The sequence below is a fragment of the Cupressus sempervirens genome, chromosome 6 (genome assembly GCF_028749045.1).
Source record: "Cupressus sempervirens isolate cs-2001-9-10 chromosome 6, ASM2874904v1, whole genome shotgun sequence".
NCBI lineage: Eukaryota > Viridiplantae > Streptophyta > Pinopsida > Cupressales > Cupressaceae > Cupressus > Cupressus sempervirens.
The window spans coordinates 101,231,220-101,248,720 of record NC_143123.1 but is presented as its reverse complement, the minus strand read 5'-3'; positions in this window follow the sequence as shown (position 1 = coordinate 101,248,720).

The following is a 17,501-nucleotide window of genomic DNA, read 5'->3' as shown; positions in this document are numbered from 1 at the left end:
TTACCTTCTTCAGTTTTCATGAGGGTTCCAGACTCTCTTTTTCATTCTCTACATGATCAATTGTCACAGGTTGAAGTGATTGTGGATACTTATGATTAGCAGTTGCAGCAGGGTTCTACATTAGTTATAGAGACAAATAGTTCTTTGGGATAGGTTCTTTAGCTAGATGAGCAGGTTTCAAAGACATCACTTATCCATGGGATTCTTTCCACACACAGCGAAAGCGTCTCATTTTTACCTTTGGCATTGTTTCTTCCTAAGGGGAGGAACACCATTCTGCAGTTTTGGATCAACTTCTTCATTGGAGCAGTCACTGTTTGGCATTCTTCTTTTGGGGGGGGGGGGAAGCCCATCCTATCTCTCTTCCTCTTCTCATCATTCTTTTATTTATATACTAGATGTATGTCGTAATGGGGGGGTCTTGGTTACTCCATTCATCCATGCATCCCCTTTATCTCTCTTTTTGGGGGAGGGTTTTTCCCATGAGGTTTTCCCTCTTTCCTCGCTTTATGGGAGATTGCATATCTTTATGTACATGGGTACCTAACATGGCCTAGTAGCCAAGACCCATATTGTATTTTATTCTAGATTTCGTAAACTTAAGGGCATTCCCCTAAGTTGCACTTAAGGGTGGGTGTTGGTGTAAATAAGTATTTACTTATTACATGTACTTAAGTTTACTTAGGTTAATACATTATTTAATTATTTTGCATTATTTTATTATTATTTTAGGTGAGACACTTAGGAGTTTGTGTACTCTCATTGAGTTACGCAACTCTAATTATGCACATGGTGTCTACAACACAAGAGTATGCATCATTCACTAAGTTGTCATGATGACAACACAGTTATCCACACTCCTCATTTAGCACATGTTGTCTACTCCACTGATTTGCGTGCTACACCATTGTAGGATTATCCTCACATCATCACACTTAATCCCATGCTCAATGGAGGATAATCTATATCTGGTGGACATGTGCCTAGTTGTATGACATATCATGATGCTGACTTCTATGCATTCTAGAAGCTCTCTTGAGGCATTTGTATTCACGCAATCCTAGTGTACTCTCAACTAGTTATTGAATGAATATTATCATTCTGATCATACTCTATCTATTTTGGTCTACTATGTGCTTGTGTTGAGTTCTTTGGCTCTTGGGTGAATTATGGCCTAAGCCAAATTCTTACACCTGCCATAACTAAATTAGAAATACGCTCATAATCAGCTAAATATATAGGATCATGAATGTCAATGTCAATGTCAGCATCTTCAAAGGGGGGCTTTCTAACTATCTCCTTCAAATTCCAATGTGAAATATATCCATTCACAATATTTTCACATACACTCATTTCATTTTCCTTAATGTAGTCATCACAAAAATATATTTTCTCTCTTACTTTAATTTCTGGAGGTTTATGGTTTCTTGTAGTCATCACTTGATGTAAACTTCTAATACTAGGAATCATTTGACAATTTTAAGGTTTAGATCGATCTACATCTATTACAAATACAAAAAGTAATTGTCATATTTCAAAATAAATATTTAATAAAAAACTCAAGAATTTGAAAAATACATTAAAAATTAATATAACATAGTTCACCTTTCACTTCCCAAAAGTAATGCTTATTTTATTCAGTATCTCAAGTAGCAAAATAAACTTTACACCATTCAACAATTTGATTTGCACTCTCTATCCTATTCCCTATACATACATACAACATGCATATATATAATTTAAAATATATGCTACTAGTATTAAACATGCACATTAAATGTACATATTTACCTGCAAGTTCATGTTGTTGAAGTACACACTTTATACATGCTCCTGCTCCATCATGCTCCCCTTTTCTGTGTCCACTTTCAAAGAAATTCCATGAAAACCTAACATTGGTTCTAGCATGTTGCATAGCTAACCAATTAAATGCTTTTGCAGATTTGAATTGTCTTGTGAACATGAAACATGATAAGTAGAAACAATTATCTATGTACATGTATCAAATCAAAATAGGCATGTCCAAATAAATATATGCTAAAATAAAGTTAAATAAATGTGTAAGTCTATCTATACTAACCTGCACATCCATCAAACCAAATCTAGTGCTCTAAAACATTTATTCCATGATTTCTAAGATCTTGAGAAAACATTGCAAAACAATGAGCCACATAACTCCTATCATGAACTATATCATCACTAATATAGAAATGAACCTCTTTGATGATGATGCATTCATTTTCATCCAACCTTTCTATCTCATCCACCTCAAATTATGCATGTCTATAGGTCACTTGCACAAATATTGTAACTTTTTTAGAATGATAATATTGCCCTTGAAGCTTTGTTTGAGGTACAAATGTATATTTCTTAGAAAAATCTATAGTTGAAAGTATACAACCAGGTGGAAAACAATTTTTGGAATCACGAAACTGTTTAGCTTGCCGTCATGCACCATGACAATGTTGGATATGTGGATATATCAATGGATGAAACTTGGTCATAAACTCATCATAACATAATTCATTCTCCTTCAATACAATTTTTTTGGATTAATCTCCTGTCTTATTTTGGTATGTCTCATATTCATATCTCATCCATGAAACTGGTGTCAATTCATTAATATTCTCAATTTGCATTTTAGAAAATTTGTGTAAATCTCCACAATCTTCACACTAATTTTTGATGCATTGCACTTTGAACTCATCTGAATCTTCTAATTTATCACATAATATGAACTTCACAAATTGTGTTGTACTACTAGGAATGACCAAATTAACATCAAGTACTACCATAACATTTTTATATGATTGCAAGTGTAGATCAAATTCAACATGATTTCAACAACAACAAGTTTCACGCATCTTATTTATGCATACAAAGGAAGGACGCAAAATCTCAAACATTCTCTAAAATATTTTGACATTTGAAAATTCTTGCTTGAATGTTTGAAATAATTCACTTTAAGTTATACCTATGAAATATTTTGGATGTTCAATTTTGGCCCCTATCTCTTGATCTTTAATTTGTATAGTATCACGTCTGTTGGAAGAAAAACAAGAATTTGTAGTCCAAAATTCAATAACTTGTCTTTTCACATCTTCATAAATTTTGTCTTTTTGAGGAACTCTACAAATATTCACCTAGTTATTCTCAATGTTATCATTTATCATATTTCTCCTCTTGATGTATCTCTGAATAGTTCTTCTAGATATATGTAGTACATTAGAAATTGCATGCACCTATTTTCTATGTGTCAATTTTCTACTAGATATAGTAGTCATCAATGCTCTACATGCATTACTCAAATCACCTCCTCGAGTTGTGTTGTCAATTTTGTTATAAGCATTTTGGAAGTTTTCAACTATTATTTAATTAATATTATGCACATGGTTTTTCTTGATATCAACACCCAACAACTCCAAAATAGGTCTCATATATTTTCTCCTAATAACTTGAAAAATAAGTGTGCATCTTTGAAATATTCATCCCACATGGTCTAATAATGCTTTCTAATAGTGTTATAATTTATCATATCTTTATACGAAATTTGGTTGAAAAGTAGCTCCTCATCCAAATCCATCAAATTTGTTATGCCTTCTAATGTGTTTCTATTAGTAGAACCGCCAATTTCTTGCTCTTCATTACTTTCATTCTCTTCATGAATCTCATCCTTTTCAAGAATTTTAATAGGTTGGTTTTGGTTACATTTTATATGACCTTTCATTTTGTCATCTCTTTTCCTATCATATTACCTTGATGTTTTCCTTTTACTACCCATTGAATACTTTAATCTATAGAAACAAAAAAATTAATTTAGTTTTTGAATACTAAATACTAGCTAATGCTTTAATTTAGAATACATAAAAATAAAAATAAGTAGATAGGGAAAAAAACCTTAAAAATATTTGATCCTTTGCAATTCTAATTAAATCCATGAAATAGTTGCTGAAAATGGCTTCAAAAATCATTCTCTTCCAAAAACGCTCTTCTATTTTTTGTTGTTCTCAATATTTATTGAAAAAAAACAACAAATCCTATTTTATACATGAAACAATTAAACTAACTGCTAGTGGTTTGTCGGCTGATAGGTGTTTCAGCCAAAATGATTTCAGCCGAAAGTGTTATAGCTAAAAGTGTTTCAACTGTAACTATCTATGTGGCATCCTAGGTGGCAGCCACACAAGCAATATTAAGAACTTCTGCAAACATATCACTTTGAAGGCATATTTTACCTACTTAATTAAAGTTTTTTTAAAAGCTAAAAATATAATTTTGTAGGTCTCATAGTCAAGATTATGACCATATAAATTTTTTATTATTTTTTATTATGGATAATACGTTATAATTTGAAAATATTACAAGTAGGTATTTTAAGATTCATGAAGATATTTATTCAAAAATAGGAAAAAAATAGTAAATCATGTTCAAAAATTATTATTTTTTAATGTTCCACTAGAGGAGAGAGTCTTCTTCAAGAATATGTAATTTAAAAAAATATATATATAGATTTAATGGAAAAAGTTTGACAAGAGAAAAAAATTATCAATTTCTAATAACTTTCACTTTGACCAATTCTAACTTGAAAAATATTAGTCAAATTTCAAATTTTATTTTTTGGTGCACTAGATATACATGTCAACTCTAACATATTCCATAACTAGACCAAAATATGAACATTTTCATATGGGAAAGAAACTCTATATTTTTAGTATTTAAAAAAAATAAAAATAGACTTTAAAAGTTCAAAAATAAATAAAATTTTCACTCTAATTTTTTTCAAAAAATTAGAGGCATAAACTTTATCCAATTTTACACATTTCACTAGTTTACATCATCTTCAAATTCTAAACAAAAATGCCACTTTTATATCATTAAAGTTGATGAGTTTAAATTTTGATATCACTTTTCCTTTATAAAAGGTGGCATAGGTTTGTTCTTTTACCCATTATACACTAATCTTTCTCTGTGACTCAAAATCTATATCACTCAGCATCCACTATTCACTTAGCTCCTAAATCACTTGGCATACACTGTGTGCTTGACACTTGAGTGACTCAACATATGAGTGGCTCAACACTCACTATGGACTCAACATGCTCTATAATATACATATTGTGCTTAGCATGTACTACTTGGTCGGCATGAACTAAGTAAATAACTTAAGTGTGTTGATGCTCACTTGTAAAAACCAATCTGAGATCAACAATCTCCCCCTTTGACATGAGTGTCAAAAATACTTGAGTATGCATTAATATCCTTAATCTCATGAGCATAACATATCTCTAAATTTGACTTATACACAAAACTTCAAAATTGAAAATCCCCTTGAGTTAATAACTTTGTTCTATATCCAAAATTATATACTCTTGTTGAGTAAATATGCCTCAATTGATGCTCTTTGAATTCATTCCTTTATGTGCTTGCTCTCCTTCAGCTTAATCTGTCTTGTTCTCTCTTTTTATTACTTCTCCTTTCACTCTCCCCCATTTTTACACTTATGTCAATGGGCTATACACTTATAGTGTGTTTGTCCAGAAAAGATTTATGGACATCTAAGATTATCTTGAGAGTTACATCCCAATTCTCACATGCACAACCAAAGACTTGATTTGGATAGCAAGCTCGGCAACAAGTTGGACTAGACCATCTAGTGTAGAAAGATTTGGGTCTTTCTTCATTAGGGTTTCAACATAGCCTAGTTCCTTGTGCAAAGTTTCCATATGAGGGGTTAGAGTGGTCTGGATGCTAATTAGTTTGGCCCTTTTGTTGGCCTCATCTGCTGACAATACAACTAACTAACTATTGGCTTGTAGCAATGTCCTAAAGTGCTTTTCACTTTGAGCTAGATTCATAGGTAGTTTTGCACCTAATGAATTGATTTAGCTCTCTAGGCTCAAAATGTGACTTCTAGTTTCTTTGGTGAAGAGTGTTGGATTACACAATTTAGTGTATAATGAGAATAGGTTCTCAAGTACCTTCTTCATATCCTCAATGTTAGTTGCAAATGCAACTTGTGTTAGTGCTATATCACCTAATATCTTTTCACTCACTTTTCTCTAAAATTTCTTTTCTAACCATTCTAGTAATTTTGTATTTGTATCTAGGTCTGCATCACTAAGCTTCTCTACTATGTTTATTAGTTTGTAAATCAGTGGCTTGGTCTCATCTAGAGTTGGCAGATTGGATGCATCTAAAAATATGTCTTTAATATCCTACAATGCCTACTTCTACCTGTGCTCCCATTTAAGAATTTTATAATGCTCCTTCCTTGCTAGGGCTTGTTGGAGTATGCCCATCTATCCTATAGTCATTGTATCATAGTCATAGTTGGGTAGAACAATTTCTTCATCAAGGCTCACATCTCCATATTGTATGACTTCTACCTTTTATGAATTTGGGCTTAGTACTGAGATCTACAATGGTGTTGCATCTATGCTCAGCTTTTGAAGAGTGTTAGTGGAAGGAGTGTCAGATGCTGGTAATGTTACCTGGGATTGGATGGAAATTTCCTCCTTTACCTTAGGTAACAAATCTGTCTCTTTAGGCTTGCCCTTGACTTCCATAATGACTTGTGATGCGCCTTGATCTTGTGTTGTAGGTGTAGATAAGTCTATCTGACCTATTTCTTGCTATTCTTCAGTAGTGACTTGTGTTTCCACTATATCCTTTGCAATTCCATCAACCTTTTCAGATCTATCTTCTAGTGTTTTGTCCAAAGGTTGTGCATGAATGACTTAAGGGATAATAGAAGGTGGTTCTTGTGGATTTACCTCTATCCTTCTTATATCAGTCACAGTCTTCTGCAATTCTTCCACACTCACCAATACAGGATTATCACAAAGTTTTTCCTATAGTGTGGACTGATCTAGTGTCTTCTTGAGATCTTCCTCTGTAAAGGGATTGATTTTTTTAGCTATGACATTAGAAACATCCTTAACTATGATTATTTTAGTATTCTTACTTGTAACATGTTGAGGACTAACACTAGACAATTATGTATCTTGCACACTCTATTCTTCCTATTGCTCTGGCTCAGCTATTTCCTTGTCATCTGTATACATGTCTATTCCTCACTCAATAGTACCTTCATTCTTATCATCTTCTTCATCATCCTTAACCTCTATGGGTTCCTCTTCTCCTTCCTTTACTATAGTAAGTCCATATTGTTAGGATAAACCACGGACAGAAATAAAAACTACATGCAAATATAACAAATAACAGAAAAATAAGAGAACACACAGAAATGAACACAAGGCACCAAGATTTAACGTGGTTCACCCAATCCCTGGGCTACATCCACCAAACAGCAAGTCTGATCGTATTACAATCCAGTGATTACAACCTGATTACAATCCGTAATCCCTTATAGCTCAATACCGCCGCAAGAACCAATTTTGCATCACAACATAATGAAAAATACCCAACCCTAAGCCCTTTTATACAAGTATTAAACCACTTTAGGGTTATAACATGTCGGCCATATGTCGGCCATAATATGTTGGCTACCATGTCGGCTACTGCCCCAAACCCCACTATTTATGAAGTATGTACAGTACTTTCCTGATCAGTCACCACAATCTAACAATCTCCCACTTGGGGACTGATCAGGCTCCACACTAAACAAAAATCTCCCACTTGGAGACTAATCCTATAGAAATACCACGACCACATGGGGCTCCCACTGGATCAAACCATCGTGGACTCTACTATTCTTTTATTCATGTTCAGTCTAAAAGACCAACCGAAGCTGAAGAGGAGTTCAACTTCTCCCTTGTTACAACCTTTTTCAACATATCTGCTGGATTGTCATTGGTATGTATCTTCTCTAGCTTTAACTGTCCATCCTCCAAAACTGACCAAATGAAATGGCACCGCAACTGTATGTGTTTGGTCTTAGAATGCAGAGCTGAATTCTTAGCAAGATGAATGGCACTTTGACTATCCGTAAACAAATAATTATCCTTCTGAGGATGTCCCAATTCTTCCAAGAAGAACCGAAGCCATATCATCTCCTTGGCTGCCTCTGTAGCAGCAACATACTCTGCCTTTGTAGTGGATAAAGCATTAATCTTCTGTAACCTAGAAACCCAGCTCATGGCTGCCCCACCAACAGTAAAGATATAATCTGTAGTACTCCGCTTGGTATCAATATCCCCTGCCAAATTTGAGTCAGCATAGCCCTGTAAATCAGTAGTAGAGCCCCCAAAGTGTAAACACTTATTGGATGTTCCTCTCAAATATGTGAGAATCCACTTGACAACATTCCAATGCTCAAATCCTGGATGACTCATATACCTCCTAACGACTCCCACTGCATGTGCAATATCTGGCCTAGTGCATACCATAGCATACATCAAACTTCCTACAGCTGAAGCATAGGGTACCTTGGACATCTTATCCTCCTCTTCCTGTGTCTTGGGACACATCTCCTTAGTCAATTTCAAATGATTGGGTAAAGGTGTGCAGACGGCTTTAGCATTCTCCATACAGAAATGTTGCAACACCTTCTCAACATAATCAGCCTGAGATAGCATCAAGGTTCTGTTCTTCCTATCTCTGCAAATCTTCATACCAAAATTTTTTTTTGCTGCCCCCAAATCCTTCATAGCAAATGCATGTGCTAATTGGCGTTTTAGCCCCTTAATATGATGCATGTTAGACCCAACTATAAGCATATCATCAACATATAGACATAAAATAATGTAGCTATCATCATCCAACCTCTTAAAATAAACACAATAATCTGAATGACACCTGTTATATCCATGCTCATGCATAAAACTGTCAAATTTTAGATACCATTGCCGAGGTGCTTGCTTCAAGCCATATAAACTTTTCTTCAATTTGCACACTAAGTTCTCCTTACCTTTGACCTCAAAACCCTATGGCTGAGCCATATATATTTCTTCATCCAAATCACCATGAAGAAAGGCTATTTTAACATCCATCTGCTCTAAATGCAAATCTTCAGTAGCCACAAGTCTTAAAATAGTACGAATAGAAGTCATTTTAACAACAGGAGAAAATATCTCATCAAAATCAATTCCCTTTTTCTGTGCAAATCCTTTTACAACTAACCTGGCCTTAAATCTTTTCTTACCTCCTTCCTCTTCTTTCAACCTGTAAACCCATTTATTCTTTAAAGCCTTTTTACCTGCAGGCAAATTTCACAAATCCCATGTCTTATTTTTCAGCAAAGAGTCCATTTCATCTTTCATTGCAGACTCCCACTGAATCTTAGTATCCACCTGCACAGCTTCATCATAACTTTCAGTTTCACCAGCATCAGTAAGTAAAATATAATACAAAGAGGGAGAAAGCCTTTGTGGAGGTCTAATTTGCCTTGTTAACCGTCTAACATTCACTGGTGTGTGTGGTATTTGTTGTTGCAGTTGTTGCACATCATGAGGAATGGCTAGAACATCAGCTTTTGGAGTATCATCCAGCACTACATAATCATCTTCTTTGTTCTCATGTTGCTGCAACAGATCTTTGTACAACACTTTCTCATTGAATATGACATCCCGACTTCTAAAAATTTTAAGATTTTTAAAATCCCAAAGCCTATAGCCAAATTCATTAATGCCATATCCAACAAAGACACACTTCTTTGATTTAGCTTCTAAATTGGTTCTATTTTCAGAGTCTATATGAGCAAAAGCTTCACAACCGAAGGTCTTGAGAAAAGAATAACTCACCTTCTTACCAGTCCATGCTTCCTCTAGAATACCACAGCCCAAAGGAGTAGAGGGACCTCTATTAATCAAATATATTGCAGTATTAACAGCCTCCGCCCAAATGTGTAAGGGCAACCCAGCATGCAACCTCATGCTCCTTGCACGCTCCATTATAGTCATGTTCATGCGTTTAGCCACTCCATTTTCCTATGGAGTCCTTGGAACAATTTTTTGTCTACAAATACTATTAGTGGAGAAATAATCTTCAAATTCATGACCGCAATACTCACCACCATTATCAGATCTGAGAGATTTTAATTTCTTACCAGTCTCATTTTCAACCAAGCATTTCCATTTCTTAAAAGTTTGAAATACATCAGATTTCTGTCTAAGGAAATAAACCCATACTTTTCTAGTTGCATCATCAATAAATGTAACATAATAATGAGAGCCACCAAGGGAAGATACCTGAGCTGGTCCCCATACATCTGTATGCACAAGCTCTAATTTCTCCTTTTTGTTTTCCTTCCCTGTCTTTACAAAACTCACTCTCTTTTGTTTTCCATACACACAACTTTCATAGAAATCCATATTCACACATTTCAGACCTGGTAAAACTTTCTTTGAATGAAGTACTTTCATACCTTTCTCACTCATGTGCCCAAGTCTATTGTGCCATAGCGCTGTATCAGAATCTACAACAGCTATTTGTTCTCCTTGCTCAACTGTAGCAATTGTTCCTGAACATTCATTTTTTTCTGAAACAATCAAAGTAGAAGGAACAATATGACCTGTACAAAGATATAAGGTGCCTACTTTCACACCTTTTTCTACTACAAGGGAACCTTTTGAAACCTTCCAATTTTTATCATTAAAAGTAACTACACAACCCTCATCACTGAGTTGCCCTGCTGAAATTAAATTCCTACTCAGCTTTGGAACATGTCTTACCTCATGTAGTAGCCAATGATTCCCATTCTGCAACTTAATCTTAATTTTTCCCTTTCCAACAATTTGACAGGGTTCATTATCCCCCAAATAAACAAGCCCAAAATCCCCTTGGACATAATCAATGAAATAACCTCTATGAGGTGTAGCATGAAATGAAGTGCCAGAATCTAAAACCCATGAATCATCAACACTCTCTAAAGACAGAAGCAAAGGATCCTCTTCAGATTTGTTACTTACCACATTTGCCTCCTTGTCTCCATCTGTTTTATCTCCTTCATTTTTCTTTCGATTCCAGCAATCTTTCTTTTTGTGCCCTGGTTTCCCACAGTACCAGCAATCATTTGGTCCTCTTGATTGAGACCTCCTCCCCTTTGACTTTCCTCTTGATTTCCCACAATTTCCAGAGTTACTTCCTCTTTCAGTCATTCTGTCCCTGCTTTGTGCATTCAAAGCACTTCCTGATGTAGATCCACCTGAGGATTTTCTATGAGTTTCCTCACTCAAAACAACACCAATCACATCATCATATTTTAGGGTACTAGATCCAGGAACAGAATTACTCACCACCATTACCAAGCCATTCCAGCTTTCAGGCAAAGAACACAAAATCAAGAGAGCCCTAATTTCTTCATCAAAATTGATGCCCACAGAAGATAATTGACTAGTAATAGTATTAAACTCATTTAAATGATCTGCAATAGATCCACCTTCTTCCATTTTCATATTAAATAAACTCTTCATGAGAAATACCTTGTTTGAAGTGGAGGGCTTTTCATACAGTGTCGCTAGGGTTTTCATCAAATCTTCTGTTGTCTTTTCTTTTGTAATATTAAATGCCACTGATGGTGCCAAGCATAATCGAATGCTTCCGAGTGCCTTTCTATCCAAAAGATCCCATTCAGCCTCTGACATAGTTCCCTGATTCTTGGCTTTTCCTTCCAACGGCTTCCATAAATCCTTTTTATATAGATAGTCTTCCATTTGCATCTTCCATAACTGGAAGTTCTGCCCATTAAACCTGTCAACCCTCAACTTACCCTCATCTGCCATCGCTCCCACTCAACTGTGAGAATCCCACTTAACCGTGAGACTTTCCTGCAGAGGATAACTGAAAGACAACCTTGCTCTGATACCACTTGTTAGGATAAACCATGGAAAAAAAATAAAAACTACATGCAAATATAAAAAATAACAGAAAAATAATAGAACACACAGAAATGAACACAAGGCACCAAGATTTAACGTGGTTCACCCAATCCCTGGGCTACATCCACCAAACAGCAAGTCCGATCTTATTACAATCCAGTGATTACAACCTGATTACAATCTGTAATCCCTTACAGCTCAATACTGCCGCAAGAACCAATTTCGCATCACAACATAATGAAAAATACCCAACCCTAAGCCCTTTTATACAAGTATCAAACCGCTTTAGGGTTATAACATGTTGGCCATATGTCGGCCATAATATGGTGGCTACCATGTATGTACAGTACTTTCCTGATCAATCACCACAATCTAACACATATGTTACTTTCCACATTTTTGTGGACTTCTTAACTACATCCTCAATATTATTCTGTAAAATGTTAAAGGCTTTGTATTTAGGTAAAAACCTAACTACATATTTCTTTACATCCTTGGCAATTTGTGCCTTAGTAAGTTCAGGCATCACTTGTGCAAGTGAGGTTTCTCTTATTTTTCTCTCTAGAAAGTCCAGACAATTGTGCCATTTTTTCTCATATTTATCATATAAACTCTTTGGCATTGAGTTGGCAATCTCTAGTGGAGTAGTCTTGAATTTTTCCATCATGGCATATATGGCCTCCTCCACTTGATTTTTCTCCACTTTAGCTAAATTATGAAAATCAAAATGTGTAAATCCTGATAAGCCTACACTATTCTTAACATTTTCACAAATGTTCTCAAGATCTAATAAAGGATTGGGACTCACCACCTTAAATTGGCTATTTTCATCTAACTCTATTTTCTCCTCATCAAACTTCACTTGTGCAAAATATTTCCTTCTTGGACTCTTCTGCTCTTGACCTCCCTACTCTATAGGTTTTGTCTTCTCTTTTTACTTTTGTGTAGCTGCATGTGCACGAGCTCTTGTACTAGGTGCAATTGGCTTGGGATGACTTGGCTTGGCTATCTTCTTAGATTTTGTTACTAATTGGGCCTTAGCCTTCCTCTTCTTTGACTTAATAGGAGTAGGTGCTTCCTTAGCTTCTTCTCCCTTGGCACCTTCAGTAACTTCAGTCTCCTCCTCTTCCTGCTAGTCCTCTCCCATACCTTGAGTTAGTGCAAGAGGTACTTGTGCCTACGAGTCTTCTTCCTCTTCATCCTCTTCTTGCTTAGGACCCTCACCAAATTTAGCCTTTTATTTCTTCACTAGTTTGTCTATTTTTTTTAATAAATGAGCTACTCTTCAGTTCTATTGCAATTTTGGACTTTTCCATTTTATATTTTCCAAATGTTTTAGCATTTTTATCCACCTCTTTTGCAAGTAATGTAATTATAACTATAGAGGCTTCATCCACATCTATTTCATATCCATGTGTCCTCAACCATCTCACCCTTGGTGTACCAGCTTGTACAAAAGTATAATCCACATCCACTAGAAAACATACATCATCATAGTGTTTCTCTAGTAGTGACACTAGTATTCTCAATCTCTCCTCCATTTATTGCTTGAAGTCTTCAAAATATCTTGTCATCACAAATTCAAAATTCTCACCTAATTATTCAATATATTCACCAATTTGCACTACTATTGACCTGTTTGTCTTCCAACCAACTATGCCAAATGTAAGAAAAGTATTTGGAACATAAAAGAATATGCATATCAAAATAGAACCAAATTTACATTGTTCACTCTTTGTTTTTCTTATAGCTCCTAGGTTCTCCATCAATTGTTGCAATTGTAGCTTTGCTAGATGATATGTGTGATCTTTCTTTAAAAAATTATATCCTAAATCCATAGCCACATAGGGCACACTATTTAATCTACTAGATTGGTAAAAATTGTGTGATATAACCCTTATAGAAAAGTCTACCAAAGGATCAGTGATTGTGTTAATTATCAAGCCTCTCTTGTTCCATATAGCTCCAGTGGCTTTCTCGATCACCTCCTTCGAATCACTTCTTAATGTCTTATGCTGATCTAGGGTTGGATAACCAGTAACCCTATAGATTATCATCTTAGTCATTTTGATAGGTCCATTATTTAGCCATAATGACCCATCATAAATTCAGCTAAGCATTATCCCAATCCATTTTGTCTTGAACACATTTGGGAAATCTAGGGTATGATTTAACCCTTTCCTCTAAAAAATTTTGAATTCTTCTTTCAACACACCATTATCACAAAGTCTATTGTATGCTTCCATGATCTCCATATCACCAATGCTACCTATGTCATAGTTATACCATTTCCTAACATCTTACACCATTAAAACATTCAATGGTATCATGGATAACACACCAAAAGGGTCTTTCTTGTAAGCAATATTAGGAATAGCTTTGAAAATGTGTTTCTTAACTTCATTACTAACTATTTGGACATTCAAAACTACCTTTCCCTCTATATTATTTGAACTAGATGCCATTATATAAAACTATGGTTTATGAAAATATAAACTACTAGCTCAACTCTTGATACATACCTTATAAGATCTAATGAACTTTTGTAGAATTGTTGCTAAAATATTTCACAATTGCTTTGAATAGATTTTGAGATTTCCTTCTACTCTCCTTCCTCTTTCTCGAATTTGAAATGATGTGAAATGAGCTAAAATCAATAAAATACCCTTTGAAACTCTGCAATAAATGTTGAATGCTTACATAGTTGTAAGCTTAGCATCAACCAATTTCAAGCTCACTTGGAATCCATTAACATTTCATTCACTTGACAACTGCTATGAGCTTGACATCAACTAGCATTTCACTTAACATGTTCAAGAAATTTTTCATGCTCGACAGTAACATGAAAAACTTAAAGAATTTACTTGGATTTCTAATAACATCTTGCATCTTTGTTCATGCTAATGTAGTCTTTTTTGTACTAATTCCTTTTGGAACTAATGTATGATATAACCTTAAAATAGTAGTCCCGCATACCTCTTGATTGCTTATTTTAATGAGGTGTGATCACCTGATCCATTGGGTGAAGTGATCCCTTCTCCATTGGATGTGTTGCAATAATCTTTCTTCTTCCATGCATTGTTCATTTCATTTCTGATATCTTCAACATCTACCTTTCCTTTTCCTTTATCAAATTCATAGCTTGGTGGCTTTGATGCACTTGGACAATATTTATTGATGTGATTAGTCTTCAAACAACTAAAACATGCGGTTTGTCTCAACCACCTTTTGTAGTCACCTTTGAAGCATGTCCTAATACAATTCTTGGGAATATGTCCATATTCTTGACAATAATGATATCTATATATTGTATTATAATTCCAATTATAAGAGTTGTCATTTTTCCTTAACTTTGCTTTCTTGTTTGATGACCACATCGATTTGGATTTGCACTCAAAAAGCTCTATGTCCATACTTCTAATAGTTGTAGCAATATCCTTCAAATCTTTGTGTATGCATGATCTTGGTTCTATATTCATGTACCTGATGACCCTATTTTTTGTACTTATGATAGTGAACCATGCTCTTATGATTGAAAATCTAAATTATAGTCTTTCTCCTATACACATTAGCAGTATGTCCTTTCTTACTAGAACTATGACAAGTAGGTTTGGAGTTCTTACCTTTGTTGCTCCTTTCTTCGGCACTTTTGGATGATTCTCTTTCTTTAGTACTTATGTATCTCAATCCTAATGTGGCATTATTAGATCTAGGGGATCTCATTAATTGCTCAAAGTATTTGATGGCTTCACTTGGTTTGTTGAAACTTTTAGCAAATTCCTTTTCCTTTTTTAGGTCACTCTGTAATTTCTCATTCTACAACTTCAATGTTGTTATCTCAATATTCTTCACATTCAATTCATAGAATTGGCATACATCATTTGACTTAGAGTATCCAATTGCATGTTGGAAATCTTGGTTAGTTTTGATGATTTCTCTTCTAGTCTATTGACCAAAAACTCTTTTGTCTTCTTCAATCATAGCTTTGTCTTTCATGGCTTTCTTATTTTGTATAATTACTTCACATAACAATATCTCTTGTGACTCTTTTCTAACTTGAGATTTCTAATTTGTTTAGCTTGTGCTCTATTCTTTTCCATTAGATTTACAACTGCCGCATCAAATTCATTTGAGTTCCCATCTACAAATAGATTAGTAGTGTTTATCTCCCTCTATTGTGTTTCATTCTCCTCAAAATAAATTTCCTTCCTTCTCTTCAAAGATTTCTTTAAATCTTCTCTTGCTTGATTTCGTTGATGTAGGATGAGATGTATTTCAATCTCCTAATTCTCAATAGTCTTTTCCAACTTGTAGACTTCCATTTCAATATCTTTCCCTGCAAATCTTCTCTTTTAGAGAACAAATCTCTAATACCAATTGTTGGAATTACAATAGGAAAGGTAAATTTTTTAGAGGGGGGTGAGGGGGGGTTGTCAGGGGGTGGGTAGTGGTGGTGAATCAATAGTTGAAATTTATACCCATAAAACTTTCACCACATATCCATCTCATGCATTCAATGAGTAAACTGAAATGACATGTAAGCAAGTAAACATTTATACACTTAAGACACTAGATATGATTACCTAGAAACTCTCCAATTAGAAGGTAAAATTAGGGTGGGATGACACCCATGAATCTTCACTACTACAATAATATAGTGTATCAAATTAAGGTTACAATGTTATGATAATGAGACATGATTTACCCTATCAAAGGTCTATCCTATTAAAGGTCTACAAATACTATTAGGTCTCGCCCTATTAGAGGATTTCAACACTCTATTAGAAGTCTGCCTTGCTAAAGGACTTTAACTCACAATTAATTAAGCACCTTGTTAGAGGATTTCAATATAGCCTGTTAGGACTACTCTATTAAGAGATTTTGAGTAAAACCACTTGTTAAAATGTCTCAGCATTGATCTTGTAGTTAGCACTTGTTTGGTTAATGGCAGATCACCTCTAAACTGATTTCTTCTTGATCCTTCTTGATCAAATGTCTCTTTTCTGTATGCTTTCTTCTTTCCTTTGTTTTTCTCTAACTGATTCTACAATGTAGTCTTACTTCATAACTTAGCCACCATGAATGCTCTCTTTACACATGCAAAATACTCTCTTTGCTCCTTTCACATTCTTATAAAGTTTAGGGCGTGTCCTCCTTAAGAAGACATAGGTGACTTAGGGTTAGGTATGAATCCATGACTATGATTCATTCATTTTTCCTCTTAATCCTTCCCATTTTTTGATTAGGTATATGAATTGCATTGGGAATCCAACTTAAGGTTCATCCTTAGCTCCAAAATATTGTAATTCATCTTTAAGTCAGCTCAAAAGTAGTGTACATTGTTTTTTATGCCATTACAAACAAATTTGTGGCACTTGAAGTCTTTGATACTCAGCATAAACTAATTTTTCTAATGCGGGTCAACATCTATATCGCTTGGAATCCACTATTCACTCAGCTCCTAAATCACTTGGCATACATAGTCAGCTTGTCATATGAGTGGCTTGGCACTCACTATGGACTCGGCATGCTCTATAATATACATGTTATGCTTGACATGTACTACTTGTTTGGCATGAACTAAATAAATAACTTAAGTGTGTTGAAACACACTTGTCAAGACCAATTTGAGATCAACATAAACATGTATACATAGTGTTGAATATAGAAATGCATCAAAATATACATATATCTAATACTCTTGGAGGGACTCCTCAAGATGCA